Raw genomic sequence first — 25389 nt, 5'->3', positions numbered from 1 at the left:
GCTCAGAAAACCTGACAGTGGCTATGGGTCTTCTGCAGAGCGGGTAGTCGGGTTTCCTCTGTGTCCAACACAGGATGCAGCCCAGGCAGAACTGGTGGCGGCAGGGCATCGCAGAAGCCATGTCATTTGGAGCGTCTTGGTAGATGGGGCAGCTCCACTCTGGGTCCATGGCCATGGTGTTGCGCTGCAGCGGCTTGATGAGAGCTGACGTTGAGGAGCTGCTCCCACTCGCTGCTACCAGCGCTGCCAAAGGGTTTTGCATGCTACAGAAGTGAGAGAGGCCACGGTCACTTGCTTTCCCAGGGAGGAGAGTAAGAAATGCCCAGGCCCCTCGAGAAGGACATTCTCATGGCTCCCGGAGCTCCATTGCCCATTGCTGACTTCCCCAGAAGTCGACACTGCCTCAGAGATGTGCCAGATGGTGAAAGTCGTTGGCCAGATCTCTACAGGCAAACGGATGACCATGTGGCCTTGAGATCCTTGGAAAGCCCAGCAGTTCCCAGGGGCAATACGGTGCTGAAAGTACAAAGCCATGACCATCAGCAGTAAGGCAACCAAGGACCCAACAGAGCTACCGGTTGGGCCAGAAGCAGAGAACTTGCCTAGCCTGTGGGCTACAATCCTGCTCCTAAATGATTATGAGTCCATGAGCAAACAGAGCAATATGGAGGTGTTTCTACAAAACCTCTGGGCTCCACTGCCTTTCCAGAGCCTGCTCTGCTTCCTCAGAGCCTGCAGAGACAGGGCAGGTCTCCTAGAGCGCCTCACCCCATCGCCCTTCAAAAACTACTCTGCCCTTGCAACATCTCTCACCGCTCCCATAGCTCAGCATCCCCCACCACTCCCACCCGCTCTGCAAAGAGGATTTCAGAGAGAGATGGGATGTGGCAGGGGGGCCGCCAAGCACCAGCTCCCTTGGCAAAATGCAGCCCAGGGTGCTGGGCAGGTCACAGAAGCTGGGTTCAGCTCGGTCCCCCTCCTGACGGCAGGGCAGCGCTGCCAGGGAGCAGGGGCCAGGACTGCCATGCAGATCGCAGGGCTGAGTGACACGGCCGGTCTGAAGGGAAGTGCTGTGTGCTTGTTCCGCCTGGAGCTGAACCACAAGTCAGGCTTTCTCTGTGATACTTGCAAAATTGTCGCTGGAGCTTTTCCAGAAAAAACGTCCAATGTAGAAAGCCACCAGGTCTTCTTGTCTCGTACAAAATAAGTCTTGGATGACCTCTGGTTGTCAATGGTGGCACCCGACGTGAAGATGGCCAGAGTTTAGGATCTGAAGCAGTGCATTCGGCTGTATTTCTCAAGGTCGAAAGCAGAGCTTGGCAGACTTTGGGCTAGTGCCACACACAAACCAAGGGCAGCGAGATTCCCTGTCTGCGCACCTATGGATCCCATTGCCCAGTCAGGCATCCGGTGGTAGTTCTCAAGAACCTTTTCCATTGCCGTCTGGGTAAAGTTCTCAGGCCTCTATTATCTTTTACTTCCTGTAAAACCAGGCCTAGAGAGCCAGGAGCCCTTGATGGCTGGCACAAGCCCCAGCTGCTGGCCCAGATCTGCTTTTGGCAGAGGCTGGGCCGTTCTACTGCTGCCGGCATGGTAGTCAGTAGGTGGCTGGAAAATAGGCCTGGGGGCTACCAGCCCTCCTCTTCGGGGGTCTCCGTGGCCCCCAGGGGAGACATCCCTGCCCCGTCTTGGGAAGATGGACGTGACACAGCCTCCTTGGGCTGTGTCCTCTTCCTGCTCCCCAGGGATATTAAGCGGGGCAGAGGGAGGGCTGCCGGGAGCCACCTGAAGGGCAGCTGCTGAGGTGCTGGGCCAGTCGCCCGCGCTGTCTCCTTCAAGGCTGCTGGAGGGGACTGGGCCGGGCAGGGAAGACCATCCTAGGGAGGCAGCGTTCCCACTCCCCTGCTGCACAGCCGTCCTCCAGGCCCAGCACACTGGAAGGTCAGGGAAGTTCCTTCTGGAAAGAAACAGTGGGAGCTACCGTTAAACAGGTAGCAACAGACACATCACATCGCCAGAGCCCCCTCTGCCCGCTCTCCCTCTGCTGAGGACTAAACGACAGCACTGATCAAGGAGGAGTGAGGGCAACCAGACTTCTCTTGGCCAGGGCCCCGCAGGAGCTCTCTGTGCCTGGAAAGCCACGGCCTGGCCTCAGAGGCTGCTGAGGGAGCTGTGGAACCCAGAGGCGCTTGGCTGCCTGGCGTTCCGTGGCAGGTGGGGACAGTCCTGCTGTGGGGGGAACACGTCTGGCATATTCCCTCCTGCCATCACCCTCTTGTGGCTGGAGAACAGGCCTGGGGGCTGCCGGCCCTCCTCTTCGGGGGTCGCCGGGGCCCCCAGGGGAGCCGTCCCTGCCCCGGCTGGGGCAAGATGGACGTGGCACGGCCTCCTCGGGCTCCTCCTGGGGCTCTTCCTGCTCCCCAGGCATAGGAAGCTGGGCAGAGGGAGGGCTGCTGGGACCCCCAGAGAGTCGTGCTGAGGGGGGAACACGTCTGCCGTCCTCCCTCCTGCCACCGCCCTGACGGGGACTGCTTCCCTTCCCGGCCCTGTTCCCACTGCTGCTTTCTCTGCAATGGCCCAAGGAAAAGGAAAGGCCTGGCAAAGGTGGGGCAGCTGCCTCAGCCAGCACAACAAAGCAGCGTTTTCTGCCTCTTGCCCTCTTCCCCGCAGCCCGCAAGGAGCGTGGCAGAGCAGAGCCTGGCTGGGCTGATCCGCTGCCCTCTTTCCCACAGCAGATTGCAGACAATGCTGCTTTCTCCCTGGGCATCCTGCCACAGCTCTTGCAGTACCTGCGCATGGAAGGTCTGAGCGATCATCTTGTTCACGTCGTAGGTGAACGTCCCCAGGAGGGTTTCTGCCCCAGCCTCATCTACTCCCTCAAAGTAAGAGACAGAGGGAGCAGGTCAGGCCCAAGCAGGGTGTCAGGAAAAGGGCACGTCGAGGCCAAACCCAGGATTCCTTTTGCACATCCTTGGCCTATAGGGGTAGTATACAGAGCTTAGGGTGCCTCTGAGTCAGACTGCTTTGAGCACATGCTCCAGGATCCTTGGCCAGGAAGCAGACAAGCCCCAGAGGCACAGACCCCCACGTGCCCCCAGCAGTGCCCAGGGGACGCTGTGCTCTGCAGCAGCCAGACCCAGGGAGATGTCAGAGGAAGGCGCCGTGAGCAGCAGAGCTCTGGAGCAGCTTTTCCCTGGGCCAGGCACACCTGAGAAGTGCAGGGCAAAGACTTACAGAGGCGGCAAACTCTTTTGGGGCATGGCTGACTTGCCCAGAAGGAGAAACTGCCTCGGAGATGTGCCAGATGCTGAAAGCCGTTGGCCAGCTCACCTCCGGGCGAGTGGTCCCTGTCCTGGCCGGGAGCGGAGGGGCTGCGGCTACAGCCCTGGGCAGAGGCACCTGCTGCCACCATCTGCCCTGGCTCCTCCTAGGGCTGCTCCTTCTCTGCAGGGATGGGCACAGATGGGGGCGCCGGGAACTCTGCGCAGAGCAGCCTCCGATGTGCTGGGCTGTTCCTCCACGTCAGAGCCTGCAGATCTGCCGGAGGAGTCCAGGCTGGAGTTGGGAGTCCCCTCCCGGGAGCTTGTGCAGCTGGTGCAGCTGGAGCTGCTCAAGCTGCTGGGGCTGAAGCTGGTGGAGCTGGAGCTGCTGGGATTGGAGGCGGCTCCCGTGCTGCTGTCCTTCTAGGAGGACAGGGAGCAGCCTGGCATCGCAGCAGCCTCTCTTGGACCCCTAAATTGCCTCCAGCTGCTGGCACAGCGAAGGCAGCACGGGGTGGAGGAGATGTTCTTGTCTCTGGAACAGTTCTGCCCACACCTCGCGCAGGAGGCCACCCACGGCCTGTGGCCCTGCAGACCCCTGTTCAGCTGGGGATGCCATTTCCTCCGGAGAAGAGGGAGGGGATGGCACAGGCTGATGGCGGCTGTTTTCGGCTGGGCTGCCAGGAGCTCTTCCTGCCTGGCTGTTGGCATCTGGTGACTCTTCGGAGAGTGTGAATACAATCTGTAGACAGTCACCTTCTTCATGCTCAGAAAACCTGACAGTGGCTATGGGTCTTCTGCAGAGCGGGTAGTCGGGTTTCCTCTGTGTCCAACACAGGATGCAGCCCAGGCAGAACTGGTGGCGGCAGGGCATCGCAGAAGCCATGTCATTTGGAGCGTCTTGGTAGATGGGGCAGCTCCACTCTGGGTCCATGGCCATGGTGTTGCGCTGCAGCGGCTTGATGAGAGCTGACGTTGAGGAGCTGCTCCCACTCGCTGCTACCAGCGCTGCCAAAGGGTTTTGCATGCTACAGAAGTGAGAGAGGCCACGGTCACTTGCTTTCCCAGGGAGGAGAGTAAGAAATGCCCAGGCCCCTCGAGAAGGACATTCTCATGGCTCCCGGAGCTCCATTGCCCATTGCTGACTTCCCCAGAAGTCGACACTGCCTCAGAGATGTGCCAGATGGTGAAAGTCGTTGGCCAGATCTCTACAGGCAAACGGATGACCATGTGGCCTTGAGATCCTTGGAAAGCCCAGCAGTTCCCAGGGGCAATACGGTGCTGAAAGTACAAAGCCATGACCATCAGCAGTAAGGCAACCAAGGACCCAACAGAGCTACCGGTTGGGCCAGAAGCAGAGAACTTGCCTAGCCTGTGGGCTACAATCCTGCTCCTAAATGATTATGAGTCCATGAGCAAACAGAGCAATATGGAGGTGTTTCTACAAAACCTCTGGGCTCCACTGCCTTTCCAGAGCCTGCTCTGCTTCCTCAGAGCCTGCAGAGACAGGGCAGGTCTCCTAGAGCGCCTCACCCCATCGCCCTTCAAAAACTACTCTGCCCTTGCAACATCTCTCACCGCTCCCATAGCTCAGCATCCCCCACCACTCCCACCCACTCTGCAAAGAGGATTTCAGAGAGAGATGGGATGTGGCAGGGGGGCCGCCAAGCACCAGCTCCCTTGGCAAAATGCAGCCCAGGGTGCTGGGCAGGTCACAGAAGCTGGGTTCAGCTCGGTCCCCCTCCTGACGGCAGGGCAGCGCTGCCAGGGAGCAGGGGCCAGGACTGCCATGCAGATCGCAGGGCTGAGTGACACGGCCGGTCTGAAGGGAAGTGCTGTGTGCTTGTTCCGCCTGGAGCTGAACCACAAGTCAGGCTTTCTCTGTGATACTTGCAAAATTGTCGCTGGAGCTTTTCCAGAAAAAACGTCCAATGTAGAAAGCCACCAGGTCTTCTTGTCTCGTACAAAATAAGTCTTGGATGACCTCTGGTTGTCAATGGTGGCACCCGACGTGAAGATGGCCAGAGTTTAGGATCTGAAGCAGTGCATTCGGCTGTATTTCTCAAGGTCGAAAGCAGAGCTTGGCAGACTTTGGGCTAGTGCCACACACAAACCAAGGGCAGCGAGATTCCCTGTCTGCGCACCTATGGATCCCATTGCCCAGTCAGGCATCCGGTGGTAGTTCTCAAGAACCTTTTCCATTGCCGTCTGGGTAAAGTTCTCAGGCCTCTATTATCTTTTACTTCCTGTAAAACCAGGCCTAGAGAGCCAGGAGCCCTTGATGGCTGGCACAAGCCCCAGCTGCTGGCCCAGATCTGCTTTTGGCAGAGGCTGGGCCGTTCTACTGCTGCCGGCATGGTAGTCAGTAGGTGGCTGGAAAATAGGCCTGGGGGCTACCAGCCCTCCTCTTCGGGGGTCTCCGTGGCCCCCAGGGGAGACATCCCTGCCCCGTCTTGGGAAGATGGACGTGACACAGCCTCCTTGGGCTGTGTCCTCTTCCTGCTCCCCAGGGATATTAAGCGGGGCAGAGGGAGGGCTGCCGGGAGCCACCTGAAGGGCAGCTGCTGAGGTGCTGGGCCAGTCGCCCGCGCTGTCTCCTTCAAGGCTGCTGGAGGGGACTGGGCCGGGCAGGGAAGACCATCCTAGGGAGGCAGCGTTCCCACTCCCCTGCTGCACAGCCGTCCTCCAGGCCCAGCACACTGGAAGGTCAGGGAAGTTCCTTCTGGAAAGAAACAGTGGGAGCTACCGTTAAACAGGTAGCAACAGACACATCACATCGCCAGAGCCCCCTCTGCCCGCTCTCCCTCTGCTGAGGACTAAACGACAGCACTGATCAAGGAGGAGTGAGGGCAACCAGACTTCTCTTGGCCAGGGCCCCGCAGGAGCTCTCTGTGCCTGGAAAGCCACGGCCTGGCCTCAGAGGCTGCTGAGGGAGCTGTGGAACCCAGAGGCGCTTGGCTGCCTGGCGTTCCGTGGCAGGTGGGGACAGTCCTGCTGTGGGGGGAACACGTCTGGCATCTTCCCTCCTGCCATCACCCTCTTGTGGCTGGAGAACAGGCCTGGGGGCTGCCGGCCCTCCTCTTCGGGGGTCGCCGGGGCCCCCAGGGGAGCCGTCCCTGCCCCGGCTGGGGCAAGATGGACGTGGCACGGCCTCCTCGGGCTCCTCCTGGGGCTCTTCCTGCTCCCCAGGCATAGGAAGCTGGGCAGAGGGAGGGCTGCTGGGACCCCCAGAGAGTCGTGCTGAGGGGGGAACACGTCTGCCGTCCTCCCTCCTGCCACCGCCCTGACGGGGACTGCTTCCCTTCCCGGCCCTGTTCCCACTGCTGCTTTCTCTGCAATGGCCCAAGGAAAAGGAAAGGCCTGGCAAAGGTGGGGCAGCTGCCTCAGCCAGCACAACAAAGCAGCGTTTTCTGCCTCTTGCCCTCTTCCCCGCAGCCCGCAAGGAGCGTGGCAGAGCAGAGCCTGGCTGGGCTGATCCGCTGCCCTCTTTCCCACAGCAGATTGCAGACAATGCTGCTTTCTCCCTGGGCATCCTGCCACAGCTCTTGCAGTACCTGCGCATGGAAGGTCTGAGCGATCATCTTGTTCACGTCGTAGGTGAACGTCCCCAGGAGGGTTTCTGCCCCAGCCTCATCTACTCCCTCAAAGTAAGAGACAGAGGGAGCAGGTCAGGCCCAAGCAGGGTGTCAGGAAAAGGGCACGTCGAGGCCAAACCCAGGATTCCTTTTGCACATCCTTGGCCTATAGGGGTAGTATACAGAGCTTAGGGTGCCTCTGAGTCAGACTGCTTTGAGCACATGCTCCAGGATCCTTGGCCAGGAAGCAGACAAGCCCCAGAGGCACAGACCCCCACGTGCCCCCAGCAGTGCCCAGGGGACGCTGTGCTCTGCAGCAGCCAGACCCAGGGAGATGTCAGAGGAAGGCGCCGTGAGCAGCAGAGCTCTGGAGCAGCTTTTCCCTGGGCCAGGCACACCTGAGAAGTGCAGGGCAAAGACTTACAGAGGCGGCAAACTCTTTTGGGGCATGGCTGACTTGCCCAGAAGGAGAAACTGCCTCGGAGATGTGCCAGATGCTGAAAGCCGTTGGCCAGCTCACCTCCGGGCGAGTGGTCCCTGTCCTGGCCGGGAGCGGAGGGGCTGCGGCTACAGCCCTGGGCAGAGGCACCTGCTGCCACCATCTGCCCTGGCTCCTCCTAGGGCTGCTCCTTCTCTGCAGGGATGGGCACAGATGGGGGCGCCGGGAACTCTGCGCAGAGCAGCCTCCGATGTGCTGGGCTGTTCCTCCACGTCAGAGCCTGCAGATCTGCCGGAGGAGTCCAGGCTGGAGTTGGGAGTCCCCTCCCGGGAGCTTGTGCAGCTGGTGCAGCTGGAGCTGCTCAAGCTGCTGGGGCTGAAGCTGGTGGAGCTGGAGCTGCTGGGATTGGAGGCGGCTCCCGTGCTGCTGTCCTTCTAGGAGGACAGGGAGCAGCCTGGCATCGCAGCAGCCTCTCTTGGACCCCTAAATTGCCTCCAGCTGCTGGCACAGCGAAGGCAGCACGGGGTGGAGGAGATGTTCTTGTCTCTGGAACAGTTCTGCCCACACCTCGCGCAGGAGGCCACCCACGGCCTGTGGCCCTGCAGACCCCTGTTCAGCTGGGGATGCCATTTCCTCCGGAGAAGAGGGAGGGGATGGCACAGGCTGATGGCGGCTGTTTTCGGCTGGGCTGCCAGGAGCTCTTCCTGCCTGGCTGTTGGCATCTGGTGACTCTTCGGAGAGTGTGAATACAATCTGTAGACAGTCACCTTCTTCATGCTCAGAAAACCTGACAGTGGCTATGGGTCTTCTGCAGAGCGGGTAGTCGGGTTTCCTCTGTGTCCAACACAGGATGCAGCCCAGGCAGAACTGGTGGCGGCAGGGCATCGCAGAAGCCATGTCATTTGGAGCGTCTTGGTAGATGGGGCAGCTCCACTCTGGGTCCATGGCCATGGTGTTGCGCTGCAGCGGCTTGATGAGAGCTGACGTTGAGGAGCTGCTCCCACTCGCTGCTACCAGCGCTGCCAAAGGGTTTTGCATGCTACAGAAGTGAGAGAGGCCACGGTCACTTGCTTTCCCAGGGAGGAGAGTAAGAAATGCCCAGGCCCCTCGAGAAGGACATTCTCATGGCTCCCGGAGCTCCATTGCCCATTGCTGACTTCCCCAGAAGTCGACACTGCCTCAGAGATGTGCCAGATGGTGAAAGTCGTTGGCCAGATCTCTACAGGCAAACGGATGACCATGTGGCCTTGAGATCCTTGGAAAGCCCAGCAGTTCCCAGGGGCAATACGGTGCTGAAAGTACAAAGCCATGACCATCAGCAGTAAGGCAACCAAGGACCCAACAGAGCTACCGGTTGGGCCAGAAGCAGAGAACTTGCCTAGCCTGTGGGCTACAATCCTGCTCCTAAATGATTATGAGTCCATGAGCAAACAGAGCAATATGGAGGTGTTTCTACAAAACCTCTGGGCTCCACTGCCTTTCCAGAGCCTGCTCTGCTTCCTCAGAGCCTGCAGAGACAGGGCAGGTCTCCTAGAGCGCCTCACCCCATCGCCCTTCAAAAACTACTCTGCCCTTGCAACATCTCTCACCGCTCCCATAGCTCAGCATCCCCCACCACTCCCACCCGCTCTGCAAAGAGGATTTCAGAGAGAGATGGGATGTGGCAGGGGGGCCGCCAAGCACCAGCTCCCTTGGCAAAATGCAGCCCAGGGTGCTGGGCAGGTCACAGAAGCTGGGTTCAGCTCGGTCCCCCTCCTGACGGCAGGGCAGCGCTGCCAGGGAGCAGGGGCCAGGACTGCCATGCAGATCGCAGGGCTGAGTGACACGGCCGGTCTGAAGGGAAGTGCTGTGTGCTTGTTCCGCCTGGAGCTGAACCACAAGTCAGGCTTTCTCTGTGATACTTGCAAAATTGTCGCTGGAGCTTTTCCAGAAAAAACGTCCAATGTAGAAAGCCACCAGGTCTTCTTGTCTCGTACAAAATAAGTCTTGGATGACCTCTGGTTGTCAATGGTGGCACCCGACGTGAAGATGGCCAGAGTTTAGGAGCTGAAGCAGTGCATTCGGCTGTATTTCTCAAGGTCGAAAGCAGAGCTTGGCAGACTTTGGGCTAGTGCCACACACAAACCAAGGGCAGCGAGATTCCCTGTCTGCGCACCTATGGATCCCATTGCCCAGTCAGGCATCCGGTGGTAGTTCTCAAGAACCTTTTCCATTGCCGTCTGGGTAAAGTTCTCAGGCCTCTATTATCTTTTACTTCCTGTAAAACCAGGCCTAGAGAGCCAGGAGCCCTTGATGGCTGGAACAAGCCCCAGCTGCTGGCCCAGATCTGCTTTTGGCAGAGGCTGGGCCGTTCTACTGCTGCCGGCATGGTAGTCAGTAGGTGGCTGGAAAATAGGCCTGGGGGCTACCAGCCCTCCTCTTCGGGGGTCTCCGTGGCCCCCAGGGGAGCCATCCCTGCCCCGGCTGGGGAAGATGGACGTGACACAGCCTCCTTGGGCTGTGTCCTCTTCCTGCTCCCCAGGGATCGGAAGCGGGGCAGAGGGAGGGCTGCCGGGAGCCACCTGAAGGGCAGCTGCTGAGGTGCTGGGCCAGTCGCCTGCGCTGTCTCCTTCAAGGCTGCTGGAGGGGACTGGGCCGGGCAGGGAAGACCATCCTAGGGAGGCAGCGTTCCCACTCCCCTGCTGCACAGCCGTCCTCCAGGCCCAGCACACTGGAAGGTCAGGGAAGTTCCTTCTGGAAAGAAACAGTGGGAGCTACCGTTAAACAGGTAGCAACAGACACATCACATCGCCAGAGCCCCCTCTGCCCGCTCTCCCTCTGCTGAGGACTAAACGACAGCACTGATCAAGGAGGAGTGAGGGCAACCAGACTTCTCTTGGCCAGGGCCCCGCAGGAGCTCTCTGTGCCTGGAAAGCCACGGCCTGGCCTCAGAGGCTGCTGAGGGAGCTGTGGAACCCAGAGGCGCTTGGCTGCCTGGCGTTCCGTGGCAGGTGGGGACAGTCCTGTTGTGGGGGGAACACGTCTGGCATCTTCCCTCCTGCCATCACCCTCTTGTGGCTGGAGAACAGGCCTGGGGGCTGCCGGCCCTCCTCTTCGGGGGTCGCCGGGGCCCCCAGGGGAGCCGTCCCTGCCCCGGCTGGGGGAAGATGGACGTGGCACGGCCTCCTCGGGCTCCTCCTGGGGCTCTTCCTGCTCCCCAGGCATAGGAAGCTGGGCAGAGGGAGGGCTGCTGGGACCCCCAGGGAGTCGTGCTGAGGGGGGAACACGTCTGCCGTCCTCCCTCCCGCCACCGCCCTGACAGGGACTGCTTCCCTTCCCGGCCCTGTTCCCACTGCTGCTTTCTCTGCAATGGCCCGAGGAAAAGGAAAGGCCTGGCAAAGGTGGGGCAGCTGCCTCAGCCAGCACAACAAAGCAGCGTCTTCTGCCTCTTGCCCTCTTCCCCGCAGCCCGCAAGGAGCGTGGCAGAGCAGAGCCTGGCTGGGCTGATCCTCTGCCCTCTTTCCCACAGCAGATTGCAGACAATGCTGCCTTCTCCCTGGGCATCCTGACACAGCTCTTGCAGTACCTGCGCATGGAAGGTCTGAGCGATCATCTTGTTCACGTCGTAGGTGAACATCCCCAGGAGGGTTTCTGCCCCAGCCTCATCTACTCCCTCAAAGTAAGAGACAGAGGGAGCAGGTCAGGCCCAAGCAGGGTGTCAGGAAAAGGGCACGTTGAGGCCAAACCCAGGAGCCCTTTTGTACATCCCTGTCCTATAGGAGTAGTATACAGAGGTCGAAAGCAGAGCTGGGCAGACTTTGGGGGAGTGCCACACACCAACCAAGGGCAGCGAGATTCCCTGTCTGCGCACCTATGGATCCCATTGCCCAGTCAGGCATCCCGTGGTAGTTCTCAAGAACCTTTTCCATTGCCATCTGGGTAAAGTGCAGAATTTCCTGGGAAAAATGTGAGGAATGTTTTTATGGCAGTGCACAGAAAGACTTTCACAGGCTGTTCTGCATGAACACTGAGTCCTAGCACAGAGCCAAGGAGTGCCTCTGCATCGGACACCCCAAGGCAAGACCTGTGGGAAAAGCTGCTCACTTGGAGAGTGCCAGGAGGAAGCAGCAGGAGGGAGCCCAAAAAGGCAGCAAGCTCTCCAATCTACCCCTGGCACCTTTACCTCTATCTTCTCCTCTTGGACATCATGCTCTTCCAGGGCCAAAGTCACTGCCTGCAGGATGTTCCTCTTGGCAGCAGACACCTGATCCTCGGTCTCCTTGAGTTGCCGCATCTGCTCCAGCCAGCCCTGAACTTTCCTGCAGACACAGGAAAGCAGGTCTTGTCCAGCAGCTGCCCAGTCTCTTCAGGCAGGCTCCAAACCCTGTGCAGCGATGGGCTCCCTGAGCTTGGGTCACCCCCATCTCCCAGCCCCTTTTCATTCCTCTGCTGTACTGATTGCTCCTTCCAGCACCACAGCTGGCAGACCGGGAAGGTCAGGAGTCCTGGATGCGAGGCGAGTGAGTGTGGGCAGCACGAAGCCAGCTGAGATGGCCCACAGAGTGCGTGCCTTGGCGAGAAGGTGCTCTTACCTCAGTGACTCCAGCTCCGCTTCAGAAAGCCCACTCTGTCTGCCCCCCCAGGCTCTCCAAGAGCCACGCAGGTAGCCAAGGCACCTTCTGCCAAAGTGCTCCGTGCTTCAGCCTGGCACCCTGCAGAGCTCACTCGGGAAGATCCCTCTCCGTGTTGAACCTCATGCAGGCGCTGAGGAGATTGAAGGACAAACACATCCCCAACAGTGTCCCCAACACATCCCACCATCTCCCTCAGCTCTGATGGGCATTCAGGACCAGGTGCCCCATATTCCTAGGCCAGGCAGGAGGGCAGAGCCACGGCCTTGGCAGGTGATGGCTTTACACAGCAAGAGACACTTAGATTCAGCGTTCCGTGTCCCAAAACCAGTGAGTCCAAATAGTAAAAACCAGCAGCTGTGGGTCACATTGACAAGAGAGGGTTATTTTCCTCAGCAGCTGGTCCCTTTCCCCAGCACTGATTGGGCCAGTTTTGGTCGGGGATACTTATGAAACATGAATAAAATGCAAAGGCAAAGAGCCCCAGCACTCTTGTGGCCAACATGGCTAGCACCCCTTGAGGCCCAGCACAGTGGCCACGCAGAAGGAAAATGTTGATCTGCTGACGAGATGCAAACAGCGCTTCTCGAGCCGATCACCAGCCGCCCAAAGCACTCTGCTTTGTTATTCAAAGACAATAAAATAAATAACACAACTTAATGCCTATGTCTAATTCTATTCCACGTACACTGATGAAGTTATCATCATTGCCTAGCAGAGTTGTATTTAATGAGTGGCCTGTCAACTGAAATGTATTGAGAGAAACAGAGGAGAAGTTGCCAGGATTTGGTTTGCAATTGTTAATGATACCTCATTCCTCAAACTGATCCCACACTTTCTAAAAGAAAAAGAACAAAATGCCCTTTGAATTTTAGGAGAATGGAAACACTTTTAAAAGCCTTTCTAAGCTTTCTTAAAAACAACTATTTAAATCATGAACTTACGTAGTATGCTGCCGTTTCTCTTTTTAAAGGAAAAGTTGAAACACACTTGCAATTACTGTATATTTTTTTTTTTAAATTGGTCCAGCCCAACAAGAAGGAAGCAGAATGTAGGAAACACTTCCACAGCTTTGCTTAGAGAAATACCTCTGACCCAATCCTAATGTCAACATTGTGAAATGAAGATTGCGGGCCTGGACTGGTTATAGAGAAAAATCTTCAAATTCCTAATGCATGAACAATATATTCTGCAGCATGCGGTGAAGGAGCAAAATCTGTCTACTTTTATTCAAATAAAGATCAGCAGGTAAACTGTGGTGTAAACAAGCCTTTGAAGGCAGAATTTTCAGGTCACTGATGAACTCAGACCTTGAAGAGAACTCCAGTAAGAACCTGCCTCCAGGAATAAAGGCAGATGCATTCAGAATGGGAGCAACAATTTCCACAAGTCTAGACAAACCACTGCAGGGGAAACAGATCACGGAACCTGTGACTTTTCAGTGTCATATGCCAAATACATAGATGAAAGAAAATAAATACATCTGGGTGGTTTAAGTTCCAAGACATTTCCAAATAAAGCAGACTAGGACTTTTTTACTCAAAGTCCTCTTCTTACAGACTTTTGGTCTCAGCACCACCGTTTTGTTATCGACTCACCAGTATGATGCCATAACCATGAGAAGCTGAACAAGTTTAAAGCTCTCAAGGGCAGCCTGGTGGTCTTGAGGAAGAACAGATGACAGATATTGCTCTTGGGCCATCTAGAGAGCTGCATTCTGTCAAGGAAAATAAGAATTAGCAAATTTCTGCCTTACATTCAGCTTTGTAGCTTTTGTGTTTGGGTTAAAATGCAGGGACTACCCAAATGTTGTGATCCAGCAAACACTGCAGAGTAATTGTCTGTGATGCTTAAAGCGCTGACATTCTACATTCAAGTGTTGTTAGAAAATGGAACTCTGGGCTTTGTTTGTTTGTTTGTTTGTTTGGAAATAGAAGCAGATAAACTACAAAAATGTCAAAGATTATTTTACAATTGACCACTTACCATTTAGAGCGTGAAGGGGCAATAAAAGATGTGGGTATAGAAAAATCAGATACCTAAGGCCCACAAGAGTTAAAGTTCACTAATGGAGATGGAAATAATACTATCTTCTCTTGACCTAAACATAGGTATGTATTAAAATAGTGTAAGCACAAGTATATGCAAGAAAATCAGGAGGGCTTGACCAGGTCCTCCGCTGTGGCTGCCCGTGAAGACAAGTCCCCAAAGAGCTGTCCCAGCACGGAAGATACACAAGATGAGCTTCCAGAGAACTTCTTTATTAATCTCCCTAAAGGAGCAGTAGCGTCTGCCGGTCGTTGTCGTGTCCCACCCTCTTCCCGTGCACCTGGACTCGGTACACACAGCTGTACTCTGGGTTTCCCCAGTTGCTTTCCACCTGGAACTTGGTCTACCGAAAGCTCCTGGCAAGTTCCTTCTGGAAAGAAATGGTGGCAGCTACCATTACACAGGTGGCAAGAGCCACATCGCATCAGTCAGGGTTTTCTGTGAACACGGGAGTCGCGGGCGGCAGCTGCAGACTGAGAAGCGCAAAGCCTGACCCGCGGTGCTGCAGCCTGAAGACCCTGCTGGGCTGGGACCCTGCAGTTTGTGCCCATTGGTGGCTCTGCGCTTAATACTGTGGTAATAGTGGACACCGCTTCTAGGATCAGTACGTGCCTCTCCATCCTCGGCTTTGACCGAGGATTCAGACAATTTTTCCAGCCAAGTCAGCTTCTTGTGATTTGGGTTTAACCTGGCAGGCACACACAGCCATTCCCTCACTCCCCACACAGTGCGATGGGGGAGAGAATTTTTTTTTTAAATACATATACATATATACATATATAAACCTCTTTTAAAGTGATGTAGACAGTTTCTGAGACAGGGAAAACAATAATAATGATGAAAATAATATAAAACAGTGCAAAACCCAGGTGATGCACAATGCTCACGACCCATCGACCGACACGCAGCCCACTCCTCACCAGTGGTCTTCTGGCTGACTCGTCCCAAGGTTATGTACTGAGCAGGGTGTCATACAGTATGGCATCTCCATTTGGCATCTCCATTGGGCCAGGGTGGGGTCTGTCTGCAGAGCACTAGATTAATACCATGCAGCTCCTCGAGAGAAGACTGCTTGCACACTGTGGAGAATGCTTTGAAAACCATGAGTTATCTGTTCATGTGCTGATGTCTTCAGCAGACGTGCTTTCTACAGTTGTGTAAACATTGGAAAACTCGCTTGGGCTTACCAGCTGGATAAGCTGTATTTTCAACAGGCGTCCTATCACCTATTATACAAAACCCAGTCACCATGCTGGATACTGCCATGCCCTTCTAGCATATGCGTGCCAAGTCTTCACATAGACAGCCAAGCTTTTGATGGCTTTTGGGAGCTGCTGACTTTGCTGTCTAGCGAGTCTCAGAGGTGATGGTGGACCCCTCCGTGCTCCCCCACCTGTCCCCCTCCCCAGGGACGGGGCCGGAGAAGGGGACAGAGACCAGGTGGGAGTGTAGAGTCCTGGGGGTCACTGGCCAGGTGTGGGATGTCCCAAGCAGCGAGACCTGCTCTGTGGACGAGGTTCCTCAAGGACGAGGTACTGCTGAGTTCAAGGATTGTCACATTTGTGCTGCATATAGATGATGAGCTTGCCTGGGAGGTTTCATTGCACTAGATTGACTTCCCTCCCACCCCCATGCTGGCCTGAGCAGAGACTGACCTGGTGCCCTCTTGCCTGGAATGGGACAGTAAGTCTGGCTGCAGCCATGTGTGATGAAGGTGTCCAGTGCTCAGGCCAACTTCAGAGGTAAGGGATCCTCTGAAGGGCTTGCAGGTGGCATGAGCAGGCTCAGCTCTTTTAATGTATCTCTTTCAGGAAGATCCTCTGCCAGCCACATGGACTAGAAAACAAAAGAAACAGTTACTGGAAGATGGTAGGTAGTATGGGATCTTGAGAGTCATAAATATTTGCAACAATGTCACAAACCCCTTGCTAACAATGTCACAACCCCCCAGTTACACCGAGCGGGCAGAGCCACTGACTGGCTCAGGGGCTGAGCCCTGCCCCCCCACCCCGTTTCAGCAGAGTCTGATCCAGCATTTCCATGGATGGCTGCACTGGCACGAGGAACCATTGCATGTGTATCTCGATGCAGTTTCTTGCTGTGTGCATGCAGAGCTTGCAGAGCATTTCCCAGCTCAGCTCCAGCCTTGAAATGACCCCAGGTGCAGAAGCATGGGGCTGGCTCAAGTCCTCAGTGTCGGCCCTGAACCCGTCCCAGGTGGGGAAGTTGCTCTGCTGCCACGGAAGGACTGGCAGCCCTGCTCTGCCAGCTCCTCCAACTCCTGCTCCTAAATGAATACAAGCCGATGTGCAGCAGAGCAATATGGAGGTGTTTCTACAAAACCTCTGGGCTCCACTGCCTTTCCAGAGCCTGCTCTGCTTCCTCAGAGCCTGCAGAGACAGGGCAGGTCTCTAAGTGCACCTCACCCCATTGCCCTTCGAAAACAACTCTGCCCTTGCAACATCTCTCGCCCCTCCCACGGCTCAGCACCCCCCGCCACTCCCACCCGCTCTGCAAAGAGGCCTTCAGAGAGAGATGGGATGTGGCAGGGGGGCCACCAAGGACCAGCTCCCTCGGCAAAATGCAGCCCAGGGTGCTGGGCAGGTCGCAGAAGCTGGGTTCAGCTCGGTTCCCCTCCTGATGGCAGGGCAGCGCTGCCAGGGAGCAGGGGTCAGGACTGCCATGCAGATCGCAGGGCTGAGTGACACAGCTGGGCTGAAGGGAAGTGCTGTGTGCTTGTTCCGCCTGGAGCTGAACCACAAGGCAGGCTTTCTCTGTGATACCTGCAAAATTGTCGCTGGACCTTTTCCAGAAAAAACGTCCAATGTAGAAAGCCACCAGGTCTTCTTGTCTCGTACAAAATAAGTCTTGGATGTCCTCTGGTTGTCAATGGTGCCACCCGACGTGAAGATGGCCAGAGTTTAGGAGCTGAAGCAGTGCATTTGGCTGTATTTCTCAAGGTCGAAAGCAGAGCTTGGCAGAGTTTGGGGGAGTGCCACACACCAACCAAGGGCAGCGAGATTCCCTGTCTGCGCACCTATGGATCCCATTGCCCAGTCAGGCATCCGGTGGTAGTTTTCAAGAACCTTTTCCATTGCCGTCTGGGTAAAGTTCTCAGGCCTCTATTGTCTTTTACTTCCTGTAAAACCAGGCCTAGAGAGCCAGGAGCCCTTGATGGCTGGCACAAGCCCCAGCTGCTGGCCCAGATCTGCTTTTGGCAGAGGCTGGGCTGTTCTACTGCTGCCGGCATGGTAGTCAGTAGGTGGCTGGAAAATAGGCCTAGGGGCTACCAGCCCTCCTCTTCGGGGGTCTCCGTGGCCCCCAGGGGAGCCATCCCTGCCCCGGCTGGGGAAGATGGACGTGACACAGCCTCCTTGGGCTCCTCCTGGGGCTCTTCCTGCTCCCCAGGGATAGGAAGCGGGGCAGAGGGAGGGCTGCCGGGAGCCACCTGAAGGGCGGCTACTGAGGTGCTGGGCTGGTCGCCTGCGTTGTCTCCTTCAAGGCTGCTGGAGGGGGATGGGCCAGGCAGGGAAGACCATCCTTGGGAGGCAGCGGGGCCGGGACAGCCACAGGGCTGCGTTCCCACTCCCCGGCTGCATGGCCGTCCTCCAGGCCCAGCACACTGGAAGGTCGTGGGAAGCTCCTTCTGGAAAGAAACAGCGGGAGCTACCGTTAAACAGGTGGCAACAGACACATCACATTGCCAGAGCCCCCTCTGTCCGCTCTCCCGCTGCTGAGGACTAAACCGCAGCACTGACCAGGAGGAGCAAGGGCAACCAGACTCCTCTTGGCCAGGGACCCGCAGGAGCTCTCTGTGCCTGGAAAGCCATGGCCTGGCCTCAGAGGCTGCTGAGGGAGCTGTGGAACCCAGAGGCGCTTGGCTGCCTGGCGTGCTGTGGCAGGTGGGGACAGTCCTGCTGAGGGGAAACACGTCTGGCATCTTCCCTCCTGCCATCATCCTCTTTGTGGCTGGAGAAAAGGCCTGGGGGCTGCCAGCCCTCCTCTTCGGGGTTCGCCGGGGCCCCCAGGGGAGCCGTCTCTGCCCTGGCTGTGGGAAGATGTACGTGGCGCGGCCTACTTGGGCTACTCCTGAGGCTCTTCCTGCTCCACAGGGATAGTAATCTGGGCAGAGGGAGGGCTGCTGGGCCCCCCAGAGAGTCGTGCTGAGTGGGGAACACGTCTGCCGTCCTCCCTCCCGCCACCGCCCTGACGGGGACTGCTTCCCTTCCCGGCCCTGTTCCCACTGCTGCTTTCTCTGCAATGGCCCAAGGAAAAGGAAAGGCCTGGCAAAGGTGGGGCAGCTGCCTCAGCCAGCACAACAAAGCAGCGTTTTCTGCCTCTTGCCCTCTTCCCCGCAGCCCGCAAGGAGCGTGGCAGAGCAGAGCCTGGCTGGGCTGATCCGCTGCCCTCTTTCCCACAGCAGATTGCAGACAATGCTGCTTTCTCCCTGGGCATCCTGCCACAGCTCTTGCAGTACCTGCGCATGGAAGGTCTGAGCGATCATCTTGTTCACGTCGTAGGTGAACGTCCCCAGGAGGGTTTCTGCCCCAGCCTCATCTACTCCCTCAAAGTAAGAGACAGAGGGAGCAGGTCAGGCCCAAGCAGGGTGTCAGGAAAAGGGCACGTCGAGGCCAAACCCAGGATTCCTTTTGCACATCCTTGGCCTATAGGGGTAGTATACAGAGCTTAGGGTGCCTCTGAGTCAGACTGCTTTGAGCACATGCTCCAGGATCCTTGGCCAGGAAGCAGACAAGCCCCAGAGGCACAGACCCCCACGTGCCCCCAGCAGTGCCCAGGGGACGCTGTGCTCTGCAGCAGCCAGACCCAGGGAGATGTCAGAGGAAGGCGCCGTGAGCAGCAGAGCTCTGGAGCAGCTTTTCCCTGGGCCAGGCACACCTGAGAAGTGCAGGGCAAAGACTTACAGAGGCGGCAAACTCTTTTGGGGCATGGCTGACTTGCCCAGAAGGAGAAACTGCCTCGGAGATGTGCCAGATGCTGAAAGCCGTTGGCCAGCTCACCTCCGGGCGAGTGGTCCCTGTCCTGGCCGGGAGCGGAGGGGCTGCGGCTACAGCCCTGGGCAGAGGCACCTGCTGCCACCATCTGCCCTGGCTCCTCCTAGGGCTGCTCCTTCTCTGCAGGGATGGGCACAGATGGGGGCGCCGGGAACTCTGCGCAGAGCAGCCTCCGATGTGCTGGGCTGTTCCTCCACGTCAGAGCCTGCAGATCTGCCGGAGGAGTCCAGGCTGGAGTTGGGAGTCCCCTCCCGGGAGCTTGTGCAGCTGGTGCAGCTGGAGCTGCTCAAGCTGCTGGGGCTGAAGCTGGTGGAGCTGGAGCTGCTGGGATTGGAGGCGGCTCCCGTGCTGCTGTCCTTCTAGGAGGACAGGGAGCAGCCTGGCATCGCAGCAGCCTCTCTTGGACCCCTAAATTGCCTCCAGCTGCTGGCACAGCGAAGGCAGCACGGGGTGGAGGAGATGTTCTTGTCTCTGGAACAGTTCTGCCCACACCTCGCGCAGGAGGCCACCCACGGCCTGTGGCCCTGCAGACCCCTGTTCAGCTGGGGATGCCATTTCCTCCGGAGAAGAGGGAGGGGATGGCACAGGCTGATGGCGGCTGTTTTCGGCTGGGCTGCCAGGAGCTCTTCCTGCCTGGCTGTTGGCATCTGGTGACTCTTCGGAGAGTGTGAATACAATCTGTAGACAGTCACCTTCTTCATGCTCAGAAAACCTGACAGTGGCTATGGGTCTTCTGCAGAGCGGGTAGTCGGGTTTCCTCTGTGTCCAACACAGGATGCAGCCCAGGCAGAACTGGTGGCGGCAGGGCATCGCAGAAGCCATGTCATTTGGAGCGTCTTGGTAGATGGGGCAGCTCCACTCTGGGTCCATGGCCATGGTGTTGCGCTGCAGCGGCTTGATGAGAGCTGACGTTGAGGAGCTGCTCCCACTCGCTGCTACCAGCGCTGCCAAAGGGTTTTGCATGCTACAGAAGTGAGAGAGGCCACGGTCACTTGCTTTCCCAGGGAGGAGAGTAAGAAATGCCCAGGCCCCTCGAGAAGGACATTCTCATGGCTCCCAGAGCTCCATTGCCCATTGCTGACTTCCCCAGGAGTCGACACTGCCTCAGAGATGTGCCAGATGGTGAAAGTCGTTGGCCAGATCTCTACAGGCAAACGGATGACCATGTGGCCTTGAGATCCTTGGAAAGCCCAGCAGTTCCCAGGGGCAATACGGTGCTGAAAGTACAAAGCCATGACCATCAGCAGTAAGGCAACCAAGGACCCAACAGAGCTACCGGTTGGGCCAGAAGCAGAGAACTTGCCTAGCCTGTGGGCTACAATCCTGCTCCTAAATGATTATGAGTCCATGAGCAAACAGAGCAATATGGAGGTGTTTCTACAAAACCTCTGGGCTCCACTGCCTTTCCAGAGCCTGCTCTGCTTCCTCAGAGCCTGCAGAGACAGGGCAGGTCTCCTAGAGCGCCTCACCCCATCGCCCTTCAAAAACTACTCTGCCCTTGCAACATCTCTCACCGCTCCCATAGCTCAGCATCCCCCACCACTCCCACCCGCTCTGCAAAGAGGATTTCAGAGAGAGATGGGATGTGGCAGGGGGGCCGCCAAGCACCAGCTCCCTTGGCAAAATGCAGCCCAGGGTGCTGGGCAGGTCACAGAAGCTGGGTTCAGCTCGGTCCCCCTCCTGACGGCAGGGCAGCGCTGCCAGGGAGCAGGGGCCAGGACTGCCATGCAGATCGCAGGGCTGAGTGACACGGCCGGTCTGAAGGGAAGTGCTGTGTGCTTGTTCCGCCTGGAGCTGAACCACAAGTCAGGCTTTCTCTGTGATACTTGCAAAATTGTCGCTGGAGCTTTTCCAGAAAAAACGTCCAATGTAGAAAGCCACCAGGTCTTCTTGTCTCGTACAAAATAAGTCTTGGATGACCTCTGGTTGTCAATGGTGGCACCCGACGTGAAGATGGCCAGAGTTTAGGAGCTGAAGCAGTGCATTCGGCTGTATTTCTCAAGGTCGAAAGCAGAGCTTGGCAGACTTTGGGCTAGTGCCACACACAAACCAAGGGCAGCGAGATTCCCTGTCTGCGCACCTATGGATCCCATTGCCCAGTCAGGCATCCGGTGGTAGTTCTCAAGAACCTTTTCCATTGCCGTCTGGGTAAAGTTCTCAGGCCTCTATTATCTTTTACTTCCTGTAAAACCAGGCCTAGAGAGCCAGGAGCCCTTGATGGCTGGCACAAGCCCCAGCTGCTGGCCCAGATCTGCTTTTGGCAGAGGCTGGGCCGTTCTACTGCTGCCGGCATGGTAGTCAGTAGGTGGCTGGAAAATAGGCCTGGGGGCTACCAGCCCTCCTCTTCGGGGGTCTCCGTGGCCCCCAGGGGAGACATCCCTGCCCCGTCTTGGGAAGATGGACGTGACACAGCCTCCTTGGGCTGTGTCCTCTTCCTGCTCCCCAGGGATATTAAGCGGGGCAGAGGGAGGGCTGCCGGGAGCCACCTGAAGGGCAGCTGCTGAGGTGCTGGGCCAGTCGCCCGCGCTGTCTCCTTCAAGGCTGCTGGAGGGGACTGGGCCGGGCAGGGAAGACCATCCTAGGGAGGCAGCGTTCCCACTCCCCTGCTGCACAGCCGTCCTCCAGGCCCAGCACACTGGAAGGTCAGGGAAGTTCCTTCTGGAAAGAAACAGTGGGAGCTACCGTTAAACAGGTAGCAACAGACACATCACATCGCCAGAGCCCCCTCTGCCCGCTCTCCCTCTGCTGAGGACTAAACGACAGCACTGATCAAGGAGGAGTGAGGGCAACCAGACTTCTCTTGGCCAGGGCCCCGCAGGAGCTCTCTGTGCCTGGAAAGCCACGGCCTGGCCTCAGAGGCTGCTGAGGGAGCTGTGGAACCCAGAGGCGCTTGGCTGCCTGGCGTTCCGTGGCAGGTGGGGACAGTCCTGCTGTGGGGGGAACACGTCTGGCATATTCCCTCCTGCCATCACCCTCTTGTGGCTGGAGAACAGGCCTGGGGGCTGCCGGCCCTCCTCTTCGGGGGTCGCCGGGGCCCCCAGGGGAGCCGTCCCTGCCCCGGCTGGGGCAAGATGGACGTGGCACGGCCTCCTCGGGCTCCTCCTGGGGCTCTTCCTGCTCCCCAGGCATAGGAAGCTGGGCAGAGGGAGGGCTGCTGGGACCCCCAGGGAGTCGTGCTGAGGGGGGAACACGTCTGCCGTCCTCCCTCCCGCCACCGCCCTGACGGGGACTGCTTCCCTTCCCGGCCCTGTTCCCACTGCTGCTGTCTCTGCAATGGCCCAAGGAAAAGGAAAGGCCTGGCAAATGTGGGACAGCTGCCTCAGCCAGCACAACAAAGCAGCGTTTTCTGCCTCTTGCCCTCTTCCCCGCAGACCACAAGGAGCGTGGCAGAGCAGAGCCTGGCTGGGCTGATCCTCTGCCCTCTTTCCCACAGCAGATTGCAGACAATGCTGCTTTCTCCCTGGACATCCTGCCACAGCTCTTGCAGTACCTGCGCATGGAAGGTCTGAGCGATCATCTTGTTCACGTCGTAGGTGAACGTCCCCAGGAGGGTTTCTGCCCCAGCCTCATCTACTCCCTCAAAGTAAGAGACAGAGGGAGCAGGTCAGGCCCAAGCAGGGTGTCAGGAAAAGGGCACGTCGAGGCCAAACCCAGGATTCCTTTTGCACATCCTTGGCCTATAGGGGTAGTATACAGAGTTTAGGGTGCCTCTGAGTCAGACTGCTTTGAGCACATGCTCCAGGATCCTTGGCCAGGAAGCAGACAAGCCCCAGAGGCACAGACCCCCACGTGCCCCCAGCAGTGCCCAGGGGATGCTGTGCTCTGCAGCAGCCAGACCCAGGGAGATGTCTGAGGAAGGCGCCGTGAGCAGCAGAGCTCTGGAGCAGCTTTTCCCTGGGCCAGGCACACCTGAGAAGTGCAGGGCAAAGACTTACAGAGGCGGCAAACTCTTTTGGGGCATGGCTGACTTCCCCAGAAGGAGACACTGCCTCAGAGATGTGCCAGATGCTGAAAGCCGTTGGCCAGCTCACCTCCGGGCGAGTGGTCCCTGTCCTGGCCGGGAGCGGAGGGGCTGCGGCTACAGCCCTGGGTAGATGGACCTGCTGCCACCATCTGCCCTGGCTCCTCCTAGGGCTGCTCCTTCTCTGCAGGGATGGGCACAGATGGGGGGCGCCGGGAACTCTGCGCAGAGCAGCCTCCGACGTGCTGGGCTGCTCCTCCACGTCAGAGCCTGCAGATCTGCCGGAGAAGTCCAGGCTGGAGTTGGGAGTCCCCTCCCGGGAGCTTGTGCAGCTGGTGCAGCTGGAGCTGCTCAAGCTGCTGGGGCTGAAGCTGGTGGAGCTGGAGCTGCTGGAACTGGAGGCGGCTCCCGTGCTGTTGTCCTCCTGGGAGGACAGGGAGCAGCCTGGCATCGCAGCAGCCTCTCTTGGACCCCTAAATTGCCTCCAGCTGCTGGCACAGCGAAGGCAGCACGGGGTGGAGGAGATGTTCTTGTCTCTGGAACAGTTCTGCCCACACCTCGCGCAGGAGGCCACCCACGGCCTGTGGCCCTGCAGACCCCTGTTCAGCTGGGGATGCCATTTCCTCCGGAGAAGAGGGAGGGGATGGCACAGGCTGATGGCGGCTGTTTTCGGCTGGGCTGCCAGGAGCTCTTCCTGCCTGGCTGTTGGCATCTGGTGACTCTTCGGAGAGTGTGAATACAATCTGTAGATACTCACCTTCTTCCTGCTCAGAACACCTGACAGTGGCTATGGGTCTTCTGCAGAGTGGGTAGTCGGGTTTCCTCTGTGTCCAACACAGGATGCAGCCCAGGCAGAACTGGCGGCGGCAGGGCATCGCAGAAGCCATGTCATTTGGAGCGTCTTGGTAGATGGGGCAGCTCCACTCTGGGTCCGTGGCCATGGTGTTGCGCTGCAGCGGCATGATGAGAGCTGACATTGAGGAGCTGCTCCCACTCGCTGCTACCAGCGCTGCCAAAGGGTTTTGCATGCTGCAGAAGTGAGAGAGGCCACGGTCACTTGCTTTCCCAGGGAGGAGAGTAAGAAATGCCCAGGCCTCTGAAGGACATTCTCATGGCTCCCGGAGCCCCATCGGCCATTGCTGACTTCCCCAGAAGTCAACACTGCCTCAGAGATGTGCCAGATGGTGAAAGTCGTTGGCCAGACCTCTACAGGTGACCACGTGGCCTTGAGATCCTTGGAAGGCCCAGCAGTTCCCAGGGGCAATACGGTGCTGAAAGTACAAAGCCATGACCATCAGCAGTAAGGCAACCAAGGACCCAACAGAGCTGCCTGTTGGGCCAGAAGCAGAGACCTTGCCTTGCCTGTGGGCTGTAATCCAGTCCTGCTCCTAAATGATTATGAGTCCATGAGCAAACAGAGCAATATGGAGGTGTTTCTACAAAACCTCTGGGCTCCACTACCTTTCCAGAGCCTGCTCTGCTTCGTCAGAGCCTGCAGAGACATGGCAGGTCTCCTAGTGCGCCTCACCCCATCGCCCTTCGAAAACTACTCTGCACTGCAGGGCCCTTGCAATGTTTCTCCCCGTTCCCATGGCTCAGCACCTCCCACCACTCCCACCCGCTCTGCAAAGGGGCCTTCAGAGAGAGATGGGATGTGGCAGGGGGGCCGCCAAGGACCAGCTCCCTTGGCAAAATGCAGCCCAGGGTGCTGGGCAGGTCACAGAAGCTGGGTTCAGCTCGGTCCCCCTCCTGACGGCAGGGCAGCGCTGCCGGGGAGCAGGGGTCAGGACTGCCATGCAGACCGCAGGGCTGAGTGACACGGCCGGGCTGAATGGAAGTGCTGTGTGCTTGTTCCGCCTGGAGCTGAACCACAAGGCAGGCTTTCTCTGTAATACCTGCAAGATTGTCGCTGGACCTTTTCCAGAAAAAACGTCCAATGTAGAAAGCCACCAGGTCTTCTTCCCTCGTACAAAATAAGTCTTGGATGTCCTCTGGTTGTCAATGGTGCCACTCGACGTGAAGATGGCCAGAGTTTAGGAGCTGAAGCAGTGCATTCGGCTGTATTTCTCAAGGTCGAAAGCAAAGCTGGGCAGACTTTGGGGGAGTGCCACACACCAATCAAGGGCAGCGAGATTCCCTGTCTGCACACCTATGTATCCCATTGCTCAGTCAGACTTCCAGTGGTAGTTCTCAAGAACCATTTCCATTGTATTCTGGGTAAAGTTCTCAGGCCTCTGTTGTCTTTACTTCCTGTAAAACCAGGCCTAGAGAGCCAGGAGCCCTTGATGGCTGGCACAAGCCCCAGCTGCTGGCCCAGATCTGCTTTTGGCAGAGGCTGGGCCGTTCTACTGGTGCCCGCAGGGTGGTCACTAGGTGGCTGGAGAACAGGCCTGGGGGCTACCGGCCCTCCTCTTCGGGGGTCTCCGTGGCCCCCAGGGGAGCCATCCCTGCCCCGGCTGGGGGAAGATGGATGTGGCACAGCC

This window comes from Columba livia, chromosome Z (genome assembly GCF_036013475.1).
Source record: "Columba livia isolate bColLiv1 breed racing homer chromosome Z, bColLiv1.pat.W.v2, whole genome shotgun sequence".
NCBI classification, from domain to species: Eukaryota; Metazoa; Chordata; class Aves; order Columbiformes; family Columbidae; genus Columba; species Columba livia.
The sequence above is the reverse complement of the archived record's forward strand: the minus strand, read 5'-3'. Positions refer to the sequence as shown.